At 45.3% G+C, this 23,901-nt stretch overlaps 1 protein-coding gene across 1 annotated transcript in view; it reads right to left on the bottom strand.

Annotated features, from left to right (window-relative positions):
- The window catches only part of PDE11A (phosphodiesterase 11A), a 677,788-nt gene that overhangs the window by 556,943 nt on the left and 96,944 nt on the right, over window positions 1-23,901 (bottom strand). The window lies entirely within an intron of this gene.

Here is a 23,901-nt window from a genome sequence, read left to right as displayed (position 1 = left end):
GTAAACCGAACTTGCACTTTTTGTAGCTAATGCCTGAGCACCCTAAGAATTAAATGGAATAAGTCTTATCCGCCCCCCCCCCTCTCCCCATGCCCCATTAAGGGGCAGTATTTTGTGCTGCATCGTGGTATTTGGTTCTGCTGGGACAGTAAATTGTGGTGCGCCGTGATATTTGGTTCTATCACAGTGCAGCACAATATACCCCACCAGCAGAACCAAATACCAAAGTGCAGCACAATATACTGCCCAAGCAGCACAAAATACCTACTCAGAAGCTGCCCCTCTGTGGTGGCCAGTGCCAGCTGCCACGTACTGCCTTCCTCCAGCTCTTAAGCCTCTTCCGGTTGTCTCTGTAGGAGGGGGCTGAGGATTTGAGAAACACTAATACTCACCTTCCTATTTCATTCTGTCTTCAGTGATGCAGGCTGCAGTCGCCTTCTGTCCTGCTGTCTGAGAAGCCTGCATACCAGCGTAGGAGGCTGCAATGATGTCATCGCAGTGCATGTGTCCCAGCATAGGTGGTCGCAATGAGTTAATCACATTGCCTGACACCTAGCGCAGGCAGTCATGATGATGTCATCAGTTTGCAACTGCGGGCACTGTTGTACTGCCAGATAGGGTTCAGGACTAGTGGCCCAAAACCTATAAGGAGGGAATGGCAGGCCAGGGGCTCAAGTGCCCTCCTGCAGTATTCAACTTTGTTGCCATCCTGAGGACGATGATACGGTTGAAAACAGCAGGGCACCTGCAGTCACCGGCCGGATACATAGGTAACTGACAAAGTTAATTAAAGCCAGGTGCATCAGAGCATTCTATATATGGACGGCAGCCGTGCAGGGGGCTTGGGCAGCTCACTGGGCATCAGCCCACTGGGAATCTTGCCGTTGTGGTCAGTCTGCCCCTTAACACCACCCATTAACATAAGCAATAACACTCCTTAAATGTACAGAGAACTGCAGATGCAGAGGTTAGGTCAATTGCCTGTGTACCAGTTTAATATAAAAGTGTTTATGGTCAACTTGCGTCTCATTTCATTTTTATTTTCATGTGTTCGGGGCTCTCATGTTTTAGTTTATCACATTTTTGTTTCTTTTATTTTCTTTATGCCAAAGCTCTGTAGAATAGATTTGTGCTATATAAAAATAATAATAACTATGAAGTTTATGAAAGAACACATTATAAGAATATCCGAAGCTGTTACCACACGTCATTTCTTAAACCATATTCCAGTTAGTTTCTTAAGATCTAAGTTTGCTGCTACTTTGCTTGTTAGGAGGTCTCGGCATAGACAAGAAGCTGCATTTCTAGTATCTGGCCATTTCCCTAATAGAGCTGATAAACAAGATAAATGATATTTAATAATGCAGTCCCTTTCTAGCGGCATCTAACTAGGGTTCAATTCAGATCAATAACCAAAGAGGCATTTCTAAAAGCAGTGTAATCATTACAGTTCTTCCTGCGTCAAGTGTTTTAGAAGCGCAGTGGATTAATCTGGACACATGGTAAATCAAAAGCATTGATCTTATAAACACAATGCTTGTTACATTTACTCATTATGAATGAGTTACAATTCTATCAATGCCATTGCAATTCCAATATGATCACGGGGTAGAGTCTGTACAAGAACCATCTGCTATTACTTCTGTAGCCTACATAGTCACTTAAATGAACTCCAACTTTCAAAAATAGACAAAGAATTCCTTCTGTAAAAAAAAATACTTTAAGAAAAATTTATAAACCAAATTGATAAACTGTGGTATCTCTGAAGCCCTTCTTGAGCCCTGATGCCCATGACTCCTTCTTCTTGCAAAACAGTGTCTGACTGTAAGTCAACTGGCTGTGAAAGATCCCTCCCTCAGTTTTCTGTCTAAAATAGAATCCTAGAAATGTATACTAAGCCAGCCATGCCATATGGAAGCCAAAAATGAAAGGGCTCAGCAGTAAAGTTATACCTACAGTATGTTTTTTCCTAAATTTCTACAACTATGTCTCTGTTTCGTGATTGGTGACGGTCCCAGGGTTTGTACCCCCAGCAATCAGTACATCACTTATCCTGTAGATAAGTGAGAAGTGTTGATCTTGGGACAACCCCTTTAACTCTTTTCCAGATCTCCACCGCACATGTACGGTGGAAGTCTGCTCTTTAAAAATGGTGCCCATTAGCAAGTTCCGCTGGGTTTCTGCTGTTTCATACAGCAGACACACAGGGCTAATGTCTGCGATCAGTGATAATGCTGATTGCAAATATCTAACTGTCACGAACTAGAGTGGGGGTAACTCTAATCCGTGTGATGTTAAACGTAAGTGGTAGCTGCTTGACCAGGACAACAGAATTAGGGAGCAGGTCACCTCCTAGCGCATCCCTAATCTGACCCTGACTCCTAGCTGTATGAGCCGACCCTGATGGTAGGAGGGCTCATACTCAGGAACCTCGCTTCCCTGGACAGATCCCTGAGCTAGGAGCTGGGTAAGACAACCTGTTCCTCCTGGATACGGACGGACAGGAGTCTAAACAGGCCAAGCTGCAAAGGAAGAGAAACATCAACAGCCTATGGATATGGCAGGAGAGTGAAAGACTTCCACCCCTACCTGCCACAGACACACTGACTGGATCCCGTGCTCAACTGCTGATGTCCACACCAAACATAAAAGGACACAGCACACACACATAAACACACCGGAACCCAGATCCATAGGTGCAATAATAACAAACACCACATAAACATAAAATAACATCATGTAACATAAACTTATGACCACAAGGGTGGCCCTCACTGGCAGATGGTATAAACCAGGAGGATGACATCCGCTAACCATGGCTGAAGTACCCCTCAGAGGATGACATCCAGCAGGAGCTAAATAGCCCCAAGTGGCCACACCCACACACAGACACACCCAGTGTTCACACACTAACAAGGGAGTTAACTCTTCCTACACCAGGCAAGGGAAAAAGCCACTTAAAGGAGAAGTGTACAATCAACTATCACACTGCAGCTGTTACCGCAGGCAACGACATGCGTGGCAACCATGTCCTGGGTAACAGCCAGAAGGCCGGGACACTGCCACCACATGTACACAACACCACACGTTGCCACGGACAGCCACAAGTGAAGGGAAGTATCACAGTGCACACATACTTAAACCTCGTGCACACCAGACATAGAAAGTGCATACATACACACACACATAGCCAGAGGCAACCGCACGCATCAACAGTGAGACGCCTAGCAACCAGCTCAGGCTGCTACACTGCTAACAAACACCTGTTGTCCGCGGCAACCGCACTTGAGGCAAACTACTAACAGCCCCCAGCTGCGGTTGACAAAACACCCAGACCACGGGCAACTGCATGCGGCTCCCAAGGAGTCACGACCATGCACACGGGCGTGACACTAACCCATTAGATGTCGTGGTCAAATGTGACCAAAGCATCTGAGAATGCAAAACCCGGAAGCGCTACTCCTCCAGGCCTGGAACGGCTTCCCCACACAGTGATCAGGGGAAAGGCCTAAGCCTGCTGGAGACTACCAGGCCTTTCACAGGTATATTCCAATGCAGGCCTGCAGGTAGCAGCACTGCTTTGGAATATAATACATTTTCTGTTTATCTGTGGCTTTATTCCCAATGCCAAAGAGGACTAGCAATCTGAGGATTGCATGTTGTGAGGCCCTTGGGAGCCTAAAAACAACAAAAAAAAAAAAGTATATAAAAGATATAATAAGGGTGTGGTTAGGAGTGGAGGGTAAGGGAGGGGGAGGGGGGATGGGAATAAATTGGAACGTACCTGGGTAGGCTGCTCAGTGGTTACATGTGTAGGGAACACGTTTTGGACAGTCATAGAACAATCGTAGCAAAAAACACTGGAGAGCACCACTCCTAGACACAGATCCGGGGGTGATGGGGAATTAGAATAATTAATCCATAAGCTAAATTGACAGATGGCGGTGTATCAATTTATGATATAACAAATTGTTATGAATCAAAGATGTTGTATTGTGAATAGAATAGAATGTGAATTTGAATATAAAATATAGAAGAACAATAAGTCTCCACTCACTTCATTGGGGGGGAAAACCACTAGGATAAGCTCAAAACACCTGTGGTAAAGATATTCCCCCCGGGCCGGGATCACCTGTAGTATTGTAGTGGAGACTTATTGTTCTTCTTTATATTTAAATTCACATTCTATTCACAATACTTATATATCTTTGGATCATAACAATTTGTTATATCATAAATTGATACACCGCCATCTGTCCATTTAGCTTATGGATTAATTATTCTAATTCCCCATCACCCCCGGATCTGTGTCTAGGAGTGGCGCTCTCCAGTGTTTTTGCTACGATTATTCTATGACAGATCAGACTCCCCATGCCACAGATCAGACCCCCCAAGCCACAGATCAGACCCCATGCCTCACATTTATTTGGATATTTATCAGATTTTTTTTATTCACCATATATACACATATAGATTGATTTAAGAATTTATATTTATTTGAATTTACACGCACATATTTATGAACTGTCCCTTGTGACATATTTTGATGTGATTTATCTTTAATCTATTGTTACTTGTAGAGATGAGGGAAGTTTAGAAAAATTTAATTCGGCCAATTCAGCAAAATTCAACAAGAAATTAGATTTGTTACAAATTAATTTATCACGAATCACGATAAATCAGGTATACCCAGACCATTCTGCCTAATCATATTCATCCCACTTGGTGATCCAATCTCAGTATGAAGGGAGAGTGTATCGCCGTGTGCATTACGTTCTAGTGCACCCACATTCATAGTTAATGCATTCTGTACTGTAGATACTGTGCCGTCAGTATTACAGGTGTAATTTATCGCCGTGTACATCACTGTGCAGGGCACCAAGATTCATAGCTAATCCCTTTTGATAAACAAAAAAAAAAAGCATACAGCACACTTCAGTAGAGAAAACCTGTGCGCGCCCCTGCAGAAGCTGTGTCCAAATGACGCCTTAGTGGAACAAAATAAAGAAACAGAGGCAGCATCAATAAAGAAGTGGAGAAAAAAAGGTTCTTTTAATGCATGTTGTGGCAGTCCAAACACATGCTTTTTAATCCCTTCTGTTAGCTGTAGATTTACTGTGCGTCAGTATTACAGGTCACTGTTAGCGTGAGGTCTAATTTATCGTTGTGGAATTAACCGTGAAGTGCCCAAAGATTCAAGTAGTGGCCCCATGACAAAGTGGGAAGGGAGGCAGGAGCAGTGGTAGTAACAATGACAATAGTGGCCTAATGGTCCTATGACCATGCCCGTGTGAAAGAGACCTCACGGATGCTTAAAATATAGGACCCTTTTTTTTTATGAATGGAAAAATTTCAACACGGAAAAATAGGGAGAATAGTGGCCCCATAACAGAGTGGGGATGCGGACCAACAGCAATGGCAGTAACAGGGACAATAGTGGCCAGGTGCACATTCAGCCACTACGCCGTTGGATGAGCGCACGCATACTGTTGTGATCGATTGCTGTTGAAACAATTGACGAGGAGTAGGAGGAGCATCAGGATCAACCAACATTAGCACCCTGGCCACACCTCACCTTCTTTCCACACATCCTGCATACCGCTACGCTAATGTCCCTCAGTGACTTGGTGAAAAAAAATTCCCACTCTGGCGAGTATTGCATTTTCCCTCCACCACTGCATGATCCCTCCCTGCCGCTGCTTATATTAACCTGTGCACTGCTAGTGTGTTCCTCACAGGTAGTCTCCAGAGTAGCCGACGGTGTACCACTCCTGTGTTTGTCTGCAAATCTCCCACTGCTTCCACCCTGCTGTCTCACATGCACGCTTCCACCTTACTGTCTCACAGGCACACTGACCCTCTCGCCCCCTGATCAAGATGATACCCCCTCTTCACCTGGCTCTCACGTGCGATCGGCTACATCATCATCTACATCTGTTTGGTCGTCACTTGTGTCACCCTCACCTGTCATGCCTGACCTCTCACAACATGTGCTCCCACTCTACTGTCATCATCGGTAATTGAACACCTAGAAGAGTCAGCAGCAGACCTCTCCTCCAAATCTGTACTGGCCTGTAACTGCTGACTGTGCTCACAAAGCTCATCCTTGCTGAAAAACTGAGCAGAGCCGTCAGGTATCATTATTGACTAGCAGAAGGGGCAGCAACAGCAAGAGACAGGTTCAGGACAGGTGAGGTCACAGAGGCAGTTCCTGGGCCATGCCAACTAATTGTGGTGTCAGAGGAACTCACCGATCCCTGGCTGTGTGTATTTGTTGTCACTTGAGATGATATTGAAGAATGAGTCAACCATTCCAATACAGCCAGGTTCTTGGTCAAAACACGACCGCTGGATGACAGTGGCTGCTCTGGTCTGTTGGTACAGCTGCTGCTATCAACCCCACTTCTTCTGCTGCGACTTGTGCCAGCTACAGCAACATTTTTAAGACTGCTCGTTCCATTGGAGGGCCAAGCAGCTGTCTGTTGGCCATAGTGTACAGTAACTCTATCAATAATGCTAAAGATGCATAAGATTAAATCAGAATGTGGCAGTAGTTGAACAAAATAAACGTGGCAATACATTAGACCACCCTTTATTACTGAGTCTGATGCACATTAAGTCTACACTCACCTAAAGAATTATTAGGAACACCTGTTCTATTTCTCATTAATGCAATTATCTAGTCAACCAATCACATGGCAGTTGCTTCAATGCATTTAGCGGTGTGGTCCTGGTCAAGACAATCTCCTGAACTCCAAACTGAATGTCAGAATGGGAAAGAAAGGTGATTTAAGCAATTTTGAGCGTGGTATGGTTGTTGGTGCCAGACGGGCCGGTCTGAGTATTTCACAATCTGCTCAGTTACTGAGATTTTCACGCACAACCATTTCTAGGGTTTACAAAGAATGGTGTGAAAAGGAAAAAACATCCAGTATGCGGCAGTCCTGTGGGCGAAAATGCCTTGTGGATGCTAGAGGTCAGAGGAGAATGGGCCGACTGATTCAAGCTGATAGAAGAGCAACGTTGACTGAAATAACCACTCGTTACAACCGAGGTATGCAGCAAAGCATTTGTAAAGCCACAACACGCACAACCTTGAGGCGGATGGGCTACAACTTCAGGAGACCCCACCGGGTACCACTCATCTCCACTACAAATAGGAAAAAGAGGCTACAATTTGCACGAGCTCACCAAAATTGGACTGTTGAAGACTGGAAAAATGTTGCCTGGTGTGATGAGTCTCGATTTCTGTTGAGACATTCAAATGGTAGAGTCCGAATTTGGCGTAAACAGAATGAGAACATGTATCCATCCTCTGATGGCTACTTCCAGCAGGATAATGCACCATGTCACAAAGCTCGAATCATTTCAAATTGGTTTCTTGAACATGACAATGAGTTCACTGTACTAAAATGGCCCCCACAGTCACCAGATCTCAACCCAATAGAGCATCTTCGGGATGTGGTGGAACGGGAGCTTTGTGCCCTGGATGTGCATCCCTCAAATCTCCATCAACTGCAAGATGCTATCCTATCAATATGCGCCAACATTTCTAAAGAATGCTATCAGCACCTTGTTGAATCAATGCCACGTAGAATTAAGGCAGTTCTGAAGGCAAAAGGGGGTCCAACACCGTATTAGTATGTTTCTAATAATTCTTTAGGTGAGTGTATATGTAAAATAAAAGATTAAGTAAGCATGTGGCAGCGGTTCAACAAGATACAGCAATTACACTCATCCTGCAGCTTCCCTGCTGTCTCCTATGCTATCCCTACAGTCTCAAAGAAATCTCCCTACAATCTCCCTGCACTGTCCCTGCACTCTCCCTATCCAATATTATTTTTTAAACTATTTTCTGCAACACTGTCTCTAGTACATAAGCGCTTGTCGCGTCTCTTCCTAAGACCGTGCGGAATAAGGCTTTTATAGGGCTGCCATCTGCAGACTGGCTACCTGTACGGCATTATGGGTCATATCGCATTGTTACCATGAAGCGCAAGGAAATTTGTGGCAAATCAAATTTTTCCTAAACTTTGGATCAAATTCCACTTCGGATGCTTCAATTTACTCAACACTAGTTATTTGTCTAGAATGATGACTTTATTGATATCTAGGCATATACTGATCGTGTAACATATTACGTATTACATTTAACAAGGTTTAATAATATTGGAAGGGTGGTCACGGATTTGTGCAATATATCTTATTTCTATCCCATTTCCAAAATATCTGCGCTGGTTGTGCTGTGTGCATTTTTGGGATTGGGGCTCTTCCCCCGCTGCTAGGGCAAGATGGGAGGGGAACTGTGGCATGCATACGCCGTGTCCATTTCCATCGCTGGGGGCGTTGTCAGAAGATGTCCTTGTTCTATAACATGTGCCTGTTAGAATACACAACACTATTTAGGTAATTACCAGCAGCTATGATATGCTTATAGATATCTGCCAGGCACACCTTTCCAGCACCCCTTGAAGAAGCATTGTGCGAAACGTATGTTGATTTTAATTCGCATGTGATCTACCCTGGGTAGAGGTGTCCTAATATGATTTAATATTGTATTTACTATATTGGAAACTTACGGTATATTTACTTTATATTGTCATGCTTTGATTGTTACTTTGCTGGGTTTACACCACACTGTCTTATTGGCTGGGGTTATTTTTAGTGGGTGTTTTAACCCTTAGAAGACCCTGCGATTTTCCATTTTTGAGTTTAGTCCTCACTTTTTTATTTTTCCATTCACATAGCCTTATGAGGGCTTATTTTTTGCGGGACAAGTTGTACTTTCTAATGGCGCCATTTACGGTTCCATACAATGTAGTGGGAATCGGGGAAAAATTTTAAATGGGATAGAATTGGTAAAAAACGCAATTCTGAACAATGTTTTTTTGTTTGTCTTTACAATGTTCACTATGCAGTAAAATTTACCTGTTATCTTCATTCTCCAGGTCAATACAGTTACTACGATACGACACTTATATAATTTTCTTGCGTTTTAATACTGAATTTTTTTTTTAAACCCTTGAGAATTTTTTTTTTAACCATATTCTGACCCCTATAACTTTTTTGTAGTTATGTATACGTGGCTGCGTGAGGGCTAAATTTTTGCGGGACGATCTGTAATTTCAGTGATACCAATTTGATGTGTGTGCGACTTTTTGATCACTTTTTATAAAAAAAAATATTGGGGAGTTGAAGTGAAAAAAATTGGCGAATTGGCTGTTTTTATTTTTTTCCCATTACGTAATTTTCAGTGTGCCAATAATATTGTTTTATTTTAATTGTATGGGCATTTTTGCATGCGGCGATGCCCATGATGTTTATTTTTTTTATTGGTTAAGTATTTTTATTTTAAGGAAAGGGGGGTGATTTGAACGTTTATTTTTTTTATACTTGTAAAAACATTTTTTTACTTTTTTTTTCTTACTTTTTTTCTTACCCTGGGTGACAATAACTGGCAATCATTAGGTTGCCCATTGTGTTCATTGATGGCTATATAGTCATCATTGAACACTTCATTTTTTTATATAACAATACAGTGCTGCCACCTAATGGCCTGTATTGGTATATTCTTCTAATAGACTCTGAAGCCTACTTGAGGCTTCGGTGCATTAGAGCAATGTAACAGGCTCCCCGATCTCTGCCGGGGAACGCTGTTACCGGAACGGAAGCGTGCGGCGTCCGCTTCTGGACTGTTCTGATGCCGTGGTCACATTTGACCACGGCATCTGAAGGAGAAAATATATGCGGTCAGCCTTATGCTGATCTTAATAAGGCCCTGCGCCAGTGGTGGATCTGACAGAGGTATGAAGAGACGCCGGCCTCTTCATAACTTCGGCGGATCCACCTCAGCTTCCTAGCTGTCTTACATTTAAACCATCTTCTATGCCTAAACCAGGCGTGCAAAAAAATGAATGAGAAAGACCTACCAGCCCATCCCCTTCCCTGCCCACACCATGCCACCTTTTTAAGACCTTGTGTGAGCGTGGAGAAGTTGCAGATTGCGGTGCAAAGGACCTTTGCGCCACAATCTTCACTAGAAATATTCCAAATTATGCGTATCTCTATTTAATAAATGACCCCCAAAGTCTTCGATAAAAATCGACACCAAGTACACCCTCAGACCACAAAAGACGAATTACTGCACACTGGTCTTCTTTTTTGCAAATCACAAGTGCGGCAGCCATTTTTTCTCACACAGCAGACACAAATGAACTGATGTACCATTTTCAATTCTCACAGCAGTGACTGGGGAGATTAGGTCAAAAAATTATGTATTTGTCTTTTCGATTAAAATAAATTCTACAGCCCGAGTGCAGATAAATTCTGACTCATCCTCGTATATTTGCAATAATTGTAGTTTTTTGTGATAATATGGTAATAGATATATACGGACAGGGTGATATAGTTTATTATAAGTTTATTATTGGAGTCCCTGTGATGAAGATATGATGAGACTTGTTGTCCTTGATTGGTTTATTACTGATATTAAAGGGTTTCTGTCAACAGATTTGACCCTATTAAGCTAGCTGACATTAGCGATGTGCTAATGTCAGCTAAACCTAACTAGCCTATTCCTACTTTTATCTATGCCCCCGTTATGCCAGAAATCAAACTTTAATAATATGCTAATTAGCCTCTAGGAGCAGGGGGGGCATTGTTCCTGCTCCTAGAGGCTCCGTTCTTCCACCTTTGTCGCCTCCCTCCAAGTCCTGATTGACATGGCCAGGCAGCGCTCGCATCTGTCTGCCAGCCCCGTGCCCTGGTGAAATCTCGCGCCGTTCAGCATTCGGCGCAGGCCCGGTGAGGGAAAGACGCTCCCAGACGGATGCGAGTGCTGCCTGGCTCTGTTAATTAGGGAGAACGGAGCCTCTAGGAGCAGGAACAACGCCCCCCCCCTGCACCTAGAGGCTAATTAGCATATTATAAAAGTTTGATTTCTGGCATAACGGGGGCATAGATAAAAGTAGGAATAGGCTAGTTAGGTTTAGCTGACATTAGCACATCGCTAATGTCAGCTAGCTTAATAGGGTTAAATCTGGAGACAGAATAATGGCTGAACCGCAGGATAGGTCCTTAATATTCGATCGGTGAGCGTCCAACACCCCACATCCTTACCGATCAGCTGTTCTCTGCAGAACTGGAACTAGCACTTTCAATGGAGCAAGAAGCACATCATTCAAAGTGTAGTGTCTATGTTGGGTTAATGCACCTCAGCTCCCATTGACGTGAATGGGATGGGTCATTGATATCTGGATCCTAGAAAACCACTTTAATGATTCAAGATAATTCCTAATGATAAAGCGCTATTGTCTTTTAAGCCTCAATCGCACGTCCAGGGCAGTGATGCATCCATGAAGCTGTTCGTGAAGGATCTGTGATGGGTCCGTGTGTCCGCTTTTTACTGTCCGTGTCGCATCCGTGTTTCACTGACACTGAACAGATGAAAAATAATTATTAATGATCTGTGAAACACGGATGCAACACGGATTGCATCCGTGGTTTTCACGGACCCATAGACTATAATGGGCGTGATGGATCCATGAACATGGACAAAATAGAGCATGCATCCGTGCTAAAAACACGGACTGCGCTAAAATACTGATGTGTGAATACACACATTAAAATGAATGGGGACGTGTGCTGTCCGTGGAGATCACGTACAGCACACGTCTGTGAAACACTGACGTGTAAATGAGGCTTTATATTGAGGAATTGAACAAAAAGTTCTACTAAATACAATATTATTTCATAAACGGGAGTTCTCAAAGCATAAATGACTATTTTTTATATTTCCAATTCCCTATGTTTACCCTAATAATGCCATTTATGACACTAATACAGGCTACCATAAACAGCAGCTTATAGTCTTCTGAATGATCCTGTACAAAGCTGGGAAAAAAATGTAAAATTCTCTGCCATAAGTGCAGAATTTTATCAGAACATATTCAATATCTGTGATTCTGTTAACATTAGAAATATCTTGTTTATATGCTACTTATTAAGACTTCAATGACACAATGCACAGCCATGACAAAATACAAAGAACAAGAACAAACAAACAAATTTGTCCACTTTGACCAAAAATGGTAGTTGGGAAAATACACAGCACAACTACAATAATAGTCATACATTATGATTATACTCAGTGAAATCTCCAAATGGCACAAATACACATCTAGATCAGTAATCTGCAAAAGACAAACAGGCAATAATGGTGTAGAACAAAAATTGTATGCCTATGAAGGTTCTCACTGAACCAGCACATGGTATACCAGCAGTAATAAGTTAAAGCAACCGCTTTTGTTGTATTTTTACTTGAAGATTAGGGATGAGCGAACCCGAACTGTATAGTTCGGGTTCGTACCGAATTTTGGGGTGTCCGTGACATGGACCCGAACCCGAACATTTTTGTAAAAGTCCGGGTTCGAGTTCGGTGTTCGGCGCTTTCTTGGCGCTTTTTGAAAGGCTGCAAAGCAGCCAATCAACAAGCGTCATACTACTTGCCCCAAGAGGCCATCACAGCCTTGCCTACTATTGGCATGGCTGTGATTGGCCAGTGCAGCATGTGACCCAGCCTCTATATAAGCTTGGGTCACGTAGCGCTGCACGTCACTCTGCTGATTCAAGCATAGGGAGAGGTTGCAGCTGCGACGTTAGGGCGAGATTAGGCAGATTAACTCCTCCAAAAGACTTCATTCTGTGATCGATCTGCAGCTGTGGATCATTGAAGTGCTAATATCAACTTGCTCACTTTTTTGAGGCTGCCCAGAGCGTTTTTAGATCACTTTTTTCTGGGGTGATCGGCGGCCATTTTGTGGCTTGTGGTGCGCCAGCACAAGCTGCCACCAAGTGTATTTAACCATCAATAGTGTGGTTATTTTGTGCTATATCCTACATCAGCTGCAGGCTGAGCCTGTGTCACCGAAGTGCATTTAACCATCAACAGTCTGGTTATTTTTTGGCCATATACTACATCAGCTGCAGGCTGAGCCTGTGTCACCGAAGTGCATTTAGCAATCAACAGTCTGGTTATTTTTTGGCCATATACTACATCTGGTGCAGGCTGAGCCTGTCACCCAGCGCCTAAAAAATAGACCTGACATTTCTATTCAACCAAATCTGTACTGTTTTAGCTGGTCAAGTTATTTGTAGTGACCGTAAAAACAGACTTTTTGTTCTATGTTGAAAAACTATTCCCAAATTTGCCATTCTCAAAATAACTAGTTTCTGGTATATGAGGCCTACTTGAAAACTATCCCAAAAAGGATATCTTACATTGAAGGTGCTGATAGTGTCATTCAGAAAAACCTAAGACACACGCTACCGTGCAGATAGAAGTCTGATTCTGTGATTAAACCTATACCTGTCACACAGCGCAAAAAAAAAACAGGCCTGACATTTCTATTCAACCAAATCTGTACTGTTTTAGCTGGTCAAGTTATTTGTAGTGACCGTAAAAGCAGACTTTTTGTTCTGGGTTGAAAAACTATTCCCAAATTTGCCATTCTCAAAATAACTAGTTTATGGTATATGAGGCCTACTTGAAATCTATCCCAAAAATGATATCTTACATTGAAGGTGCTGATAGTGTCATTCAGAAAAACCTAAGACACACGCTACCGTGCAGATAGAAGTCTGATTCTGTGATTAAACCTATACCTGTCACATAGCGCAAAAAAAAAACAGGCCTGACATTTCTATTCAACCAAATCTGTACTGTTTTAGCTGGTCAAGTTATTTGTAGTGACCGTAAAAGCACACTTTTTGTTCTGGGTTGAAAAACTATTCCCAAATTTGCCATTCTCAAAATAACTAGTTTGTGGTATATGAGGCCTACTTGAAATCTATCCCAAAAAGGATATCTTACATTGAAGGTGCTGATAGTGTCATTCAGAAAAACCTAACACACACGCTAACGTGCAGATAGAAGTCTGATTCTGTGATTAAACCTATACCTGTCACACAGCGCAAAAAAAAACCAGGCCTGACATTTCTATTCAACCAAATCTGTACTGTTTTAGCTGGTCAAGGTTTTTGTAGTCACCGTAAAAGCAGACTTTTTGTTCTGGGTTGAAAAACTATTCCCAAATTTGCCATTCTCAAAATAACTAGTTTCTGGTATATGAGGCCTACTTGAAATCTATCCCAAAAAGGATATCTTACATTGAAGGTGCTGATAGTGTCATTCAGAAAAACCTAAGACACACGCTACCGTGCAGATAGAAGTCTAATTCTGTGATTAAACCTATACCTGTCACATAGCGCAAAAAAAAAAACAGGCCTGACATTTCTATTCAACCAAATCTGTACTGTTTTAGCTGGTCAAGTTATTTGTAGTGACCGTAAAAGCAGACTTTTTGTTCTGGGTTGAAAAACTATTCCCAAATTTGCCATTCTCAAAATAACTAGTTTCTGGTATATGAGGCCTACTTGAAATCTATCCCAAAAAGGATATCTTACATTGAAGGTGCTGATAGTGTCATTCAGAAAAACCTAAGACACACGCTACCGTGCAGATAGAAGTCTTATTCTGTGATTAAACCTATACCTGTCACATAGAGCAAAAAAAAAACAGGCCTGACATTTCTATTCAACCAAATCTGTACTGTTTTAGCTGGTCAAGTTATTTGTAGTGACCGTAAAAGCACACTTTTTGTTCTGGGTTAAAAAACTATTCCCAAATTTGCCATTCTCAAAATAACTAGTTTCTGGTATATGAGGCCAACTTGAAATCTATCCCAAAAAGGATATCTTACATTGAAGGTGCTGATAGTGTCATTCAGAAAAACCTAAGACACACGCTACCGTGCAGATAGAAGTCTGATTCTGTGATTAAACCTATACCTGTCACACAGCGCAAAGAAAAAACAGGCCTGACATTTCTATTCAACCAAATCTGTACAGTTTTAGCTGGTCAAGTTATTTGTAGTGACCGTAAAAGCAGACTTTTTGTTCTGGGTTGAAAAACTATTCCCAAATTTGCCATTCTCAAAATAACTAGTTTCTGGTATATGAGGCCTACTTGAAATCTATCCCAAAAAGGATATCTTACATTGAAGGTGCTGATAGTGTCATTCAGAAAAACCTAAGACACACGCTACCGTGCAGATAGAAGTCTGATTCTGTGATTAAACCTATACCTGTCACACAGCGCAAAAAAAAACAGGCCTGACATTTCTATTCAACCAAATCTGTACTGTTTTAGCTGGTCAAGTTATTTGTAGTGACCGTAAAAGCAGACTTTTTGTTCTGGGTTGAAAAACTATTCCCAAATTTGCCATTCTCAAAATAACTAGTTTCTGGTATATGAGGCCTACTTGAAATCTATCCCAAAAAGGATATCTTACATTGAAGGTGCTGATAGTGTCATTCAGAAAAACCTAAGACACACGCTACCGTGCAGATAGAAGTCTAATTCTGTGATTAAACCTATACCTGTCACATAGAGCAAAAAAAAAAACAGGCCTGACATTTCTATTCAACCAAATCTGTACTGTTTTAGCTGGTCAAGTTATTTGTAGTGACCGTAAAAGCACACTTTTTGTTCTGGGTTAAAAAACTATTCCCAAATTTGCCATTCTCAAAATAACTAGTTTCTGGTATATGAGGCCAACTTGAAATCTATCCCAAAAAGGATATCTTACATTGAAGGTGCTGATAGTGTCATTCAGAAAAACCTAAGACACACGCTACCGTGCAGATAGAAGTCTGATTCTGTGATTAAACCTATACCTGTCACACAGCGCAAAGAAAAAACAGGCCTGACATTTCTATTCAACCAAATCTGTACAGTTTTAGCTGGTCAAGTTATTTGTAGTGACCGTAAAAGCACACTTTTTGTTCTGGGTTGAAAAACTATTCCCAAATTTGCCATTCTCAAAATTGTGGTGAACGGGAACAATGAGGAAAACATCTAATAAGGGACGAGGACGCGGACGTGGACATGGTCGTGGTGGTGTTAGTGGACCCTCTGGTGCTGGGAGAGGACGTGGCCGTTCTGCCACAGTCACACGTCCTAGTGAACCAACTACCTCAGGTCCCAGTAGCCAGCAGAATTTACAGCGATATTTCGTGGGGCCCAATGCCGTTTTAAGGATGGTAAGGCCTGAGCAGGTACAGGCATTAGTCAATTGGGTGGCCGAGAGTGGATCCAGCACGTTCACATTATCTCCCACCCAGTCTTCTGCAGAAAGCGCACAGATGGCGCATGAAAACCAAGCCCATCGGTCTGTCACATCACCCCCATGCATATCAGGGAAACTGTCTGAGCCTCAAGTTATGCAGCAGTCTCTTATGCTGTTTGAAGACTCTGCTGCCAGGGTTTCCCAAGGGCATCCACCTAGCCCTTCCCCAGAGGTGGAAGAGATAGAATGCACTAACGCACAACCACTTATTTTTCCTGATGATGAGGACATGGGAATACCACCTCAGCACGTCTCTGATGATGACGAAACACAGGTGCCAACTGCTGCGTCTTTCTGCAGTGTGCAGACTGAACAGGAGGTCAGGGATCAAGACTGGGTGGAAGACGATGCAGGGGACGATGAGGTCCTAGACCCCACATGGAATGAAGGTCGTGCCACTGACTTTCACAGTTCGGAGGAAGAGGCAGTGGTGAGACCGAGCCAACAGCGTAGGAAAAGAGGGAGCAGTGGGCAAAATCAGAACACCCGCCGCCAAGAGACTCCGCCTGCTACTGACCGCCGCCATCTGGGACCGAGCACCCCAAAGGCAGCTTCAAGGAGTTCCCTGGCATGGCACTTCTTCAAACAATGTGCTGACGACAAGACCCGAGTGGTTTGCACGCTGTGCCATCAGAGCCTGAAGCGAGGCATTAACGTTCTGAACCTTAGCACAACCTGCATGACCAGGCACCTGCATGCAAAGCATGAACTGCAGTGGAGTAAACACCTTAAAAACAAGGAAGTCACTCAGGCTCCCCCTGCTACCTTTTCTGCTGCTGCCGCCTCGGCCTCTTCTGCTGCTGCCGCCGCCTCGGCCTCTTCTGCTGCTGCTGCCGCTGCCTCGGCCTCTTCCTCTGCCTCTGGAGGAACGTTGGCACCTGCCGCCCAGCAAACATGGGATGTACCACCAACACCACCACCTGCGTCACCAAGCATCTCAACCATGTCACACGGCAGCGTTCAGCTCTCCATCTCACAAACATTTGAGAGAAAGCGTAAATTCCCACCTAGCCACCCTCGATCCCTGGCCCTGAATGCCAGCATTTCTAAACTACTGGCCTATGAAATGCTGTCATTTAGGCTGGTGGACACACACAGCTTCAAACAGCTCATGTCACTTGCTGTCCCACAGTATGTTGTTCCCAGCCGCCACTACTTCTCCAAGAGAGCCGTGCCTTCCCTGCACAAACAAGTGTCCGATAAAATCAAGTGTGCACTGCGCAACGCCATCTGTGGCAAGGTCCACCTAACCACAGATACGTGGACCAGTAAGCACGGCCAGGGACGCTATTTCTCCCTAACTGCACACTGGGTAAATGTAGTGGCGGCTGGGCCCCAGGCGGAGAGCTGTTTGGCGCACGTCCTTCCGCCGCCAAGGATCGCAGGGCAACATTCTTTGCCTCCTGTCTCCTCCTCCTCCTACTCAGCTTCCTCCTCCTCTTCTTCCACCTGCTCATCCAGTCAACCACACACCTTCACCACCAACTTCAGCACAGCCCGGGGTAAACGTCAGCAGGCCATTCTGAAACTCATATGTTTGGGGGACAGGCCCCACACCGCACAGGAGTTTTGGGATCGTATAGAACAACAGACCGACGAGTGGTTGCTGCCGGTGAGCCTCAAGCCCGGCCTGGTGGTGTGCGATAATGGGCGAAATCTCGTTGCAGCTCTGGGACTAGCCGGTTTGACGCACATCCCTTGCCTGGCGCATGTGCTGAATTTGGTGGTGCAGAAGTTCATTCGCAACTACCCCGACATGTCAGAGCTGCTGCATAAAGTGCGGGCCGTCTGTTCGCGCTTCCGGCGTTCACACCCTGCCGCTGCTCGCCTGTCTGCGCTACAGCGTAACTTCGGCCTTCCCGCTCACCGCCTCATATGCGACGTACCCACCAGGTGGAACTCCACCTTGCATATGCTGGACAGACTGTGCGAGCAGCAGCAGGCCATAGTGGAGTTTCAGCTGCAGCACGCACGGGTCAGTCGCACTGTGGATCAGACACACTTCACCACTAATGACTGGGCCTCCATGCGAGACCTGTGTGCCCTGTTGCGTTGTTTCGAGTACTCCACCAACATGGCCAGTGGCGATGACGCCGTTATCAGCATTACAATACCACTTCTATGTCTCCTTGAGAAAACACTTAGGGCGATGATGGAAGAGGAGGTGGCCCAGGAGGAAGAGGAGGAAGAGGGGTCATTTTTAGCACTTTCAGGCCAGTCTCTTCGAAGTGACTCAGAGGGAGGTTTTTTGCAACACCAGAGGCCAGGTACAAATGTGGCCAGACAGGGCCCACTACTGGAGGACGAGGAGGACGAGGATGAGGAGGAGGTGGAGGAGGATGAGGATGAAGCATGTTCACAGCGGGGTGGCACCCAAAGCAGCTCGGGCCCATCACTGGTGCGTGGCTGGGGGGAAACACAGGACGATGACGATACGCCTCCCACAGAGGACAGCTTGTCCTTACCTCTGGGCAGCCTGGCACACATGAGCGACTACATGCTGCAGTGCCTGCGCAACGACAGCAGAGTTGCCCACATTTTAACGTGTGCGGACTACTGGGTTGCCACCCTGCTGGATCCCCGGTACAAAGACAATGTGCCCACCTTACTTCCTACACTGGAGCGTGATAGGAAGATGCGCGAGTACAAGCGCACGTTGGTAGACGCGCTACTGAGAGCATTCCCAAATGTCACAGGGGAACCAGTGGAAGCCCAAGGCGAAGGCAGAGGAGGAGCAAGAGGTCGCCAACGCAGCTGTGTCACGGCCAGCTCCTCTGAGGGCAGGGTTAGCATGGCAGAGATGTGGAAAAGTTTTGTCAACACGCCACAGCTAACTGCACCACCACCTGATACGGAACGTGTTAGCAGGAGGCAACATTTCACTAACATGGTGGAACAGTACCTGTGCACACCCCTCCACGTACTGACTGATGGTTCAGCCCCATTCAACTTCTGGGTCTCCAAATTGTCCACGTGGCCAGAGCTAGCCTTTTATGCCTTGGAGGTGCTGGCCTGCCCGACGGCCAGCGTTTTGTCTGAACGTGTATTCAGCACGGCAGGGGGCGTCATTACAGACAAACGCAGCCGCCTGTCTACAGCCAATGTGGACAAGCTGACGTTCATAAAAATGAACCAGGCATGGATCCCACAGGACCTGTCCATCCCTTGTGCAGATTAGATATTAACTACCTTCCCTTAACAATATATTATTCTACTCCAGGGTACTTCCTCATTCAATACTATTTTTAATTTCATTTTACCATTATATTGCGGGGCAACCCAAAGTTGAATGAACCTCTCCTCTGTCTGGGTGATGGGGCCTAAATGTGTGACAGTGGCCTGTTCCAGTGGTGGGTGACGTGAAGCCTGATTCTCTGCTATGACATGAAGACTTATTCTGTGCTGACATGAAGCCAGATTCTCTGTTACGCGACCTCTCTCCTCTGCCTGGGTGCCTGGGCCTAAATATGTGACAGTGGCCTGTTCCAGTGGTGGGTGACGTGAACCCTGATTCTCTGCGATGACATGAAGACAGATTCTGTGCTGACATAAGGCCAGATTCTCTGTTACGGGACCTCTCTCCTCTGCCTGGGTGCCTGGGCCTAAATATGTGACAGTGGCCTGTTCCAGTGGTGGGTGACGTGAAGCCTGATTCTCTGCTATGACATGAAGACAGATTCTGTGCTGACATAAGGCCAGATTCTCTGTTACGGGACCTCTCTCCTCTGCCTGGGTGCCTGGGCCTAAATGTGTGACAGTGGCCTGTTCCAGTGGTGGGTGACGTGAAGCCTGATTCTCTGCTATGACATGAAGACAAATTCTGCGCTGACATAAGGCCAGATTCTCTGTTACGGGACCTCTCTCCTCTGCCTGGGTGCCTGGGCCTAAATGTGTGACAGTGGCCTGTTCCAGTGGTGGGTGACGTGAAGCCTGATTCTCTGCTATGACATGAAGACAGATTCTGTGCTGACATAAGGCCAGATTCTCTGTTACGGGACCTCTCTCCTCTGCCTGGGTGCCTGGGCCTAAATGGCCTGTTCCAGTGGTGGGTGACATGAAGCCAGATTCTCTGCTATGGCATGAAGAGACTGATTCTCTGCTGACATGAAGCCAGATTCTTTGCTATGGCATGAAGAGACTGATTCTCTGCTGACGTGAAGCCAGATTCTCTGCTATGGGACCTCTGTCCAATTGATATTGGGTCATTTTTATTTTTTTTATTTTTATTTTAATTCATTTCCCTATCCACATTTGTTTGCAGGGGATTTACCTACATGTTGCTGCCTTTTGCAGCCCTCTAGCTCTTTCCTGGGCTGTTTTACAGCCTTTTTAGTGCCCAAAAGTTCGGGTCCCCATTGACTTCAATGGGGTTCGGGTTCAGGACGAAGTTCGGTTCGGGTTCGGATCCCGAACCCGAACATTTCCGGGAAGTTCGGCCGAACTTCTCGAACCCGAACATCCAGGTGTTCGCTCAACTCTATTGAAGATGCTTCGCTAGTCATCTGACTGACTTTTTTAATTAGAATAACTTGTACAAACAATCTCCAGCATTAAATACTGGTAACTCGTGCTTCAGACAGCAAAATCTGTTTATCCAAGTCGACACAAAAAATATATACTGTATTTTTCGCCCTATAAGACGCACCGGCGCATAAAACGCACCTAGGTTTTTGAGGAGGAAAATAAGAAAAAAATAATTTAAACCAAAAGGTGTGCTTTTGGTGGGTTTTGAACTAATGGTGGTCTGTGCATGACAATACTATGGGGGATCTGTGGATGGCACTGTTATGGGGGGATTTGTGGGTGGCACTGTTATGGGGGATCTGTGGATGGCACTGTTATGGGGGGATCTGTGGATGGCACTGTTATGGGGGATCTGTGGATGGCACTGTTATCGGGGGATTTGTGGGTGGCACTGTTATGGGGGGATCTGTGGATGGCACTGTTATGGGGGGATCTGTGGATGGCACTGTTATGGGGGATCTGTGGATGGCACTGTTATGGGGGGGATCTGAGGGGGGCTCTGTTATGGGGGGGATCTTTGGATGGCACTGTTATGGGGGGTGATCTGTGGATGGCACTGTTATGGGGGGGTGATCTGTGGATGGCACTGATATGGGGGGTGATCTGTGGATGGCACTGTTATGGGGGGTGATCTGTGGATGGCACTGTTACGGGGGGATGATCTGTGGATGGCACTGTTATGGAGGGGGATCTGTGGATGGCACTGTTATGGGGGGTTGATCTGTGGATGGCACTGCTATATATGTGTTACCCACAGATCCCCCACCACATAACAGTGCCATCCACATATCCCCCACCCCATAATAGTGGCATTCACAGATCACCCCCCCCCCCCCCATAACAGTGCGATCCACAGATCTCCCCCTCATAACAGTGCCATCCAGATATCCCCCACCCCATAATAGTGGCATCCACAGATCACCCCCCCCCCCATAACAGTGCCATCCACAGATCTCCCCCTCATAACAGTGCCATTCAGATATCCCCCACCCCATAATAGTGGCATCCACAGATGCCCTAATATACCGGAGCTAAACCTGTGGGAGGGGCCGGTGTCATGCAAATGCGGCGGGGCCGGTGCGGTCACTGTACTCCGGCCCCACCGCTCACTCACTGCTTTATTGCCTAAACATTTTATAATAATAGCTTTCATTGAAGTTCCGATCCCAGGCCCATCTGTACTACTTACTAAATGTCCTGTAGCAGGCAGAGCAGGGCGGGCGGCCGGCTTTAACTCACTGACGTCACATGCTTGCGCCGCCTACTTTATGAATGAAGTAGGCGGCGCAGGCACGTGGCACGTCAGTGAGTTACGGCCGGCCGCCCGCCCTGCTCTGCCTGCTACAGGACATTTAGTAAGTAGTACAGATGGGGCTGGGGATCGGAACTTCAATGAATGCTATTATTATAAAAGGTTTAGGTATTAAAGAAAGTGAGTGAGCGGTGGGGCCGGAGTACAGTGACCGCACCGGCCCCACCGCATTTACATGACACCGGCCCCTCTTCCCTCCCCCTCCAGCTGATACATCATCCTACTTTTGGGGGGGGGAAGTGCGTCTTATGGGGCGAAAAATACGGTATTCAAAATTCTCAAGTGAGAAGAAAGGGTCCATATATTAACATGTGACCATATAGTGCATGATGACACATAGCCCTCTGGCTAAGAGGTCTACAAATGGGAAATTATGGCATCCATTTAACCTCACTGGGCATATGGGATGTGGGCTGCCCCTTTAGCATAGAGGTCCCTTTACAATGGACAATTTAGCAGGCAATTGTTGGGAAAGACGCTTTCCTTCCCAGCAATCACCTGCTTGTTAGTGCATTAACATGCAGCGATCTGCTCCACAGTATGGGGAGGTGTGATCACTAATGCCATTGCTCGTCCCCTTACAAGATCATTGTTTGCAAACTATGATTTAGGTGACCGCATGAAAGATGCAATTACCCGATCAACAAGCTTTTTACCGGTTCATCGGGTAATCGGCGGCACCTTTACACCGCCAGATAATCACTAACGAGAGATCCTATTGAACGCTTGTTAGCGATTATCTGCCCGTTCCTCGGACTGTATAAAGGGCCTTTTAGGCCCCTTTCACACAGGCGAGTATTCCGCGCGGATGAGATGCGTGAGTTGAATGCATTGCATCCGCAATGAATCCGGACCCATTCATTTCTATGGGGCTGTTTACATGAGCAGTGATTTTCACGCATCACTTGTGCGTTGCGTGAAAATCGCAGCATGCTCTATTTTGTGCGTTTTTCACGCAACGCAGGCCCCATAGAAGTGAATGGGGCGGCGTGAAAATCGCAAGCATCCACAAGCAAGTGCGGATGTGGTGCGATTTTCACGCACGGTTCTAGGAGACAATCGGGATGGGGACCCGATCATTATTATTTTTCCTTATAACATGGTTATAAGGGAAAATAATAGCATTCTGAATACAGAATGCTAAGTAAAATAAGGATGGAGGGGTTAAAAATGTTTTTAAAATAATTTAACTCACCTTAATCCGCTTGTTCGCGCAGCCGGCATCTCTTCTGTCTTCATCTGTGAGGAATAGGACCTTTGATGATGTCACTGCGTTCATCACATGGTCCATCACATGATCCATCACCATGGTTTTTTTTAACCCCTCCAGCCCTATTTTACTTAGCATTCTGTATTCAGAATGCTATTATTTTCCCTTATAACCATGTTATAAGGGAAAATAATACAATCTACACAACCTTGAACCCAAACCTGAACTTCTGTGAAGAAGTTCGGGTCTGGGTACCACTTTCAGTTTTTTATCACGCGCGTGCAAAACGCATTGCACCCGCGCGATAAAAACTGAACAACGGAACGCAATCGCAGTCAAAACTGACTGCAATTGCGTACCTACTCGCGCGGGTTTGCCACAACGCACCCGGACCTTATCTGGACACGCTCATGTGAAAGAGGCCTGAGGCTCAATTCACACCTGAGCGTTTTACAGCGCGTTCCTACGCGCTGTAAAACGCTCAACAAGGAGAAACCAATGCTTCCCTATGGGAATGGTTCTCACCTGGGCGTTTTACAGCGCGTACGATCGCGCTGTAAAACGCCCGACGCTCACACAAGTACAGGAGCGTTTTTTTGGGCGCTTGTCGCGCGTTCCCGTACATAGACTTTCGGGAACGCGCGACACTGTGTGCACACTTGTCTCTG

This window comes from Bufo bufo, chromosome 7, assembly GCF_905171765.1.
Source record: "Bufo bufo chromosome 7, aBufBuf1.1, whole genome shotgun sequence".
NCBI classification, from domain to species: domain Eukaryota; kingdom Metazoa; phylum Chordata; class Amphibia; order Anura; family Bufonidae; genus Bufo; species Bufo bufo.
The sequence above is the reverse complement of the archived record's forward strand: the minus strand, read 5'-3'. Positions and strand labels throughout refer to the sequence as shown.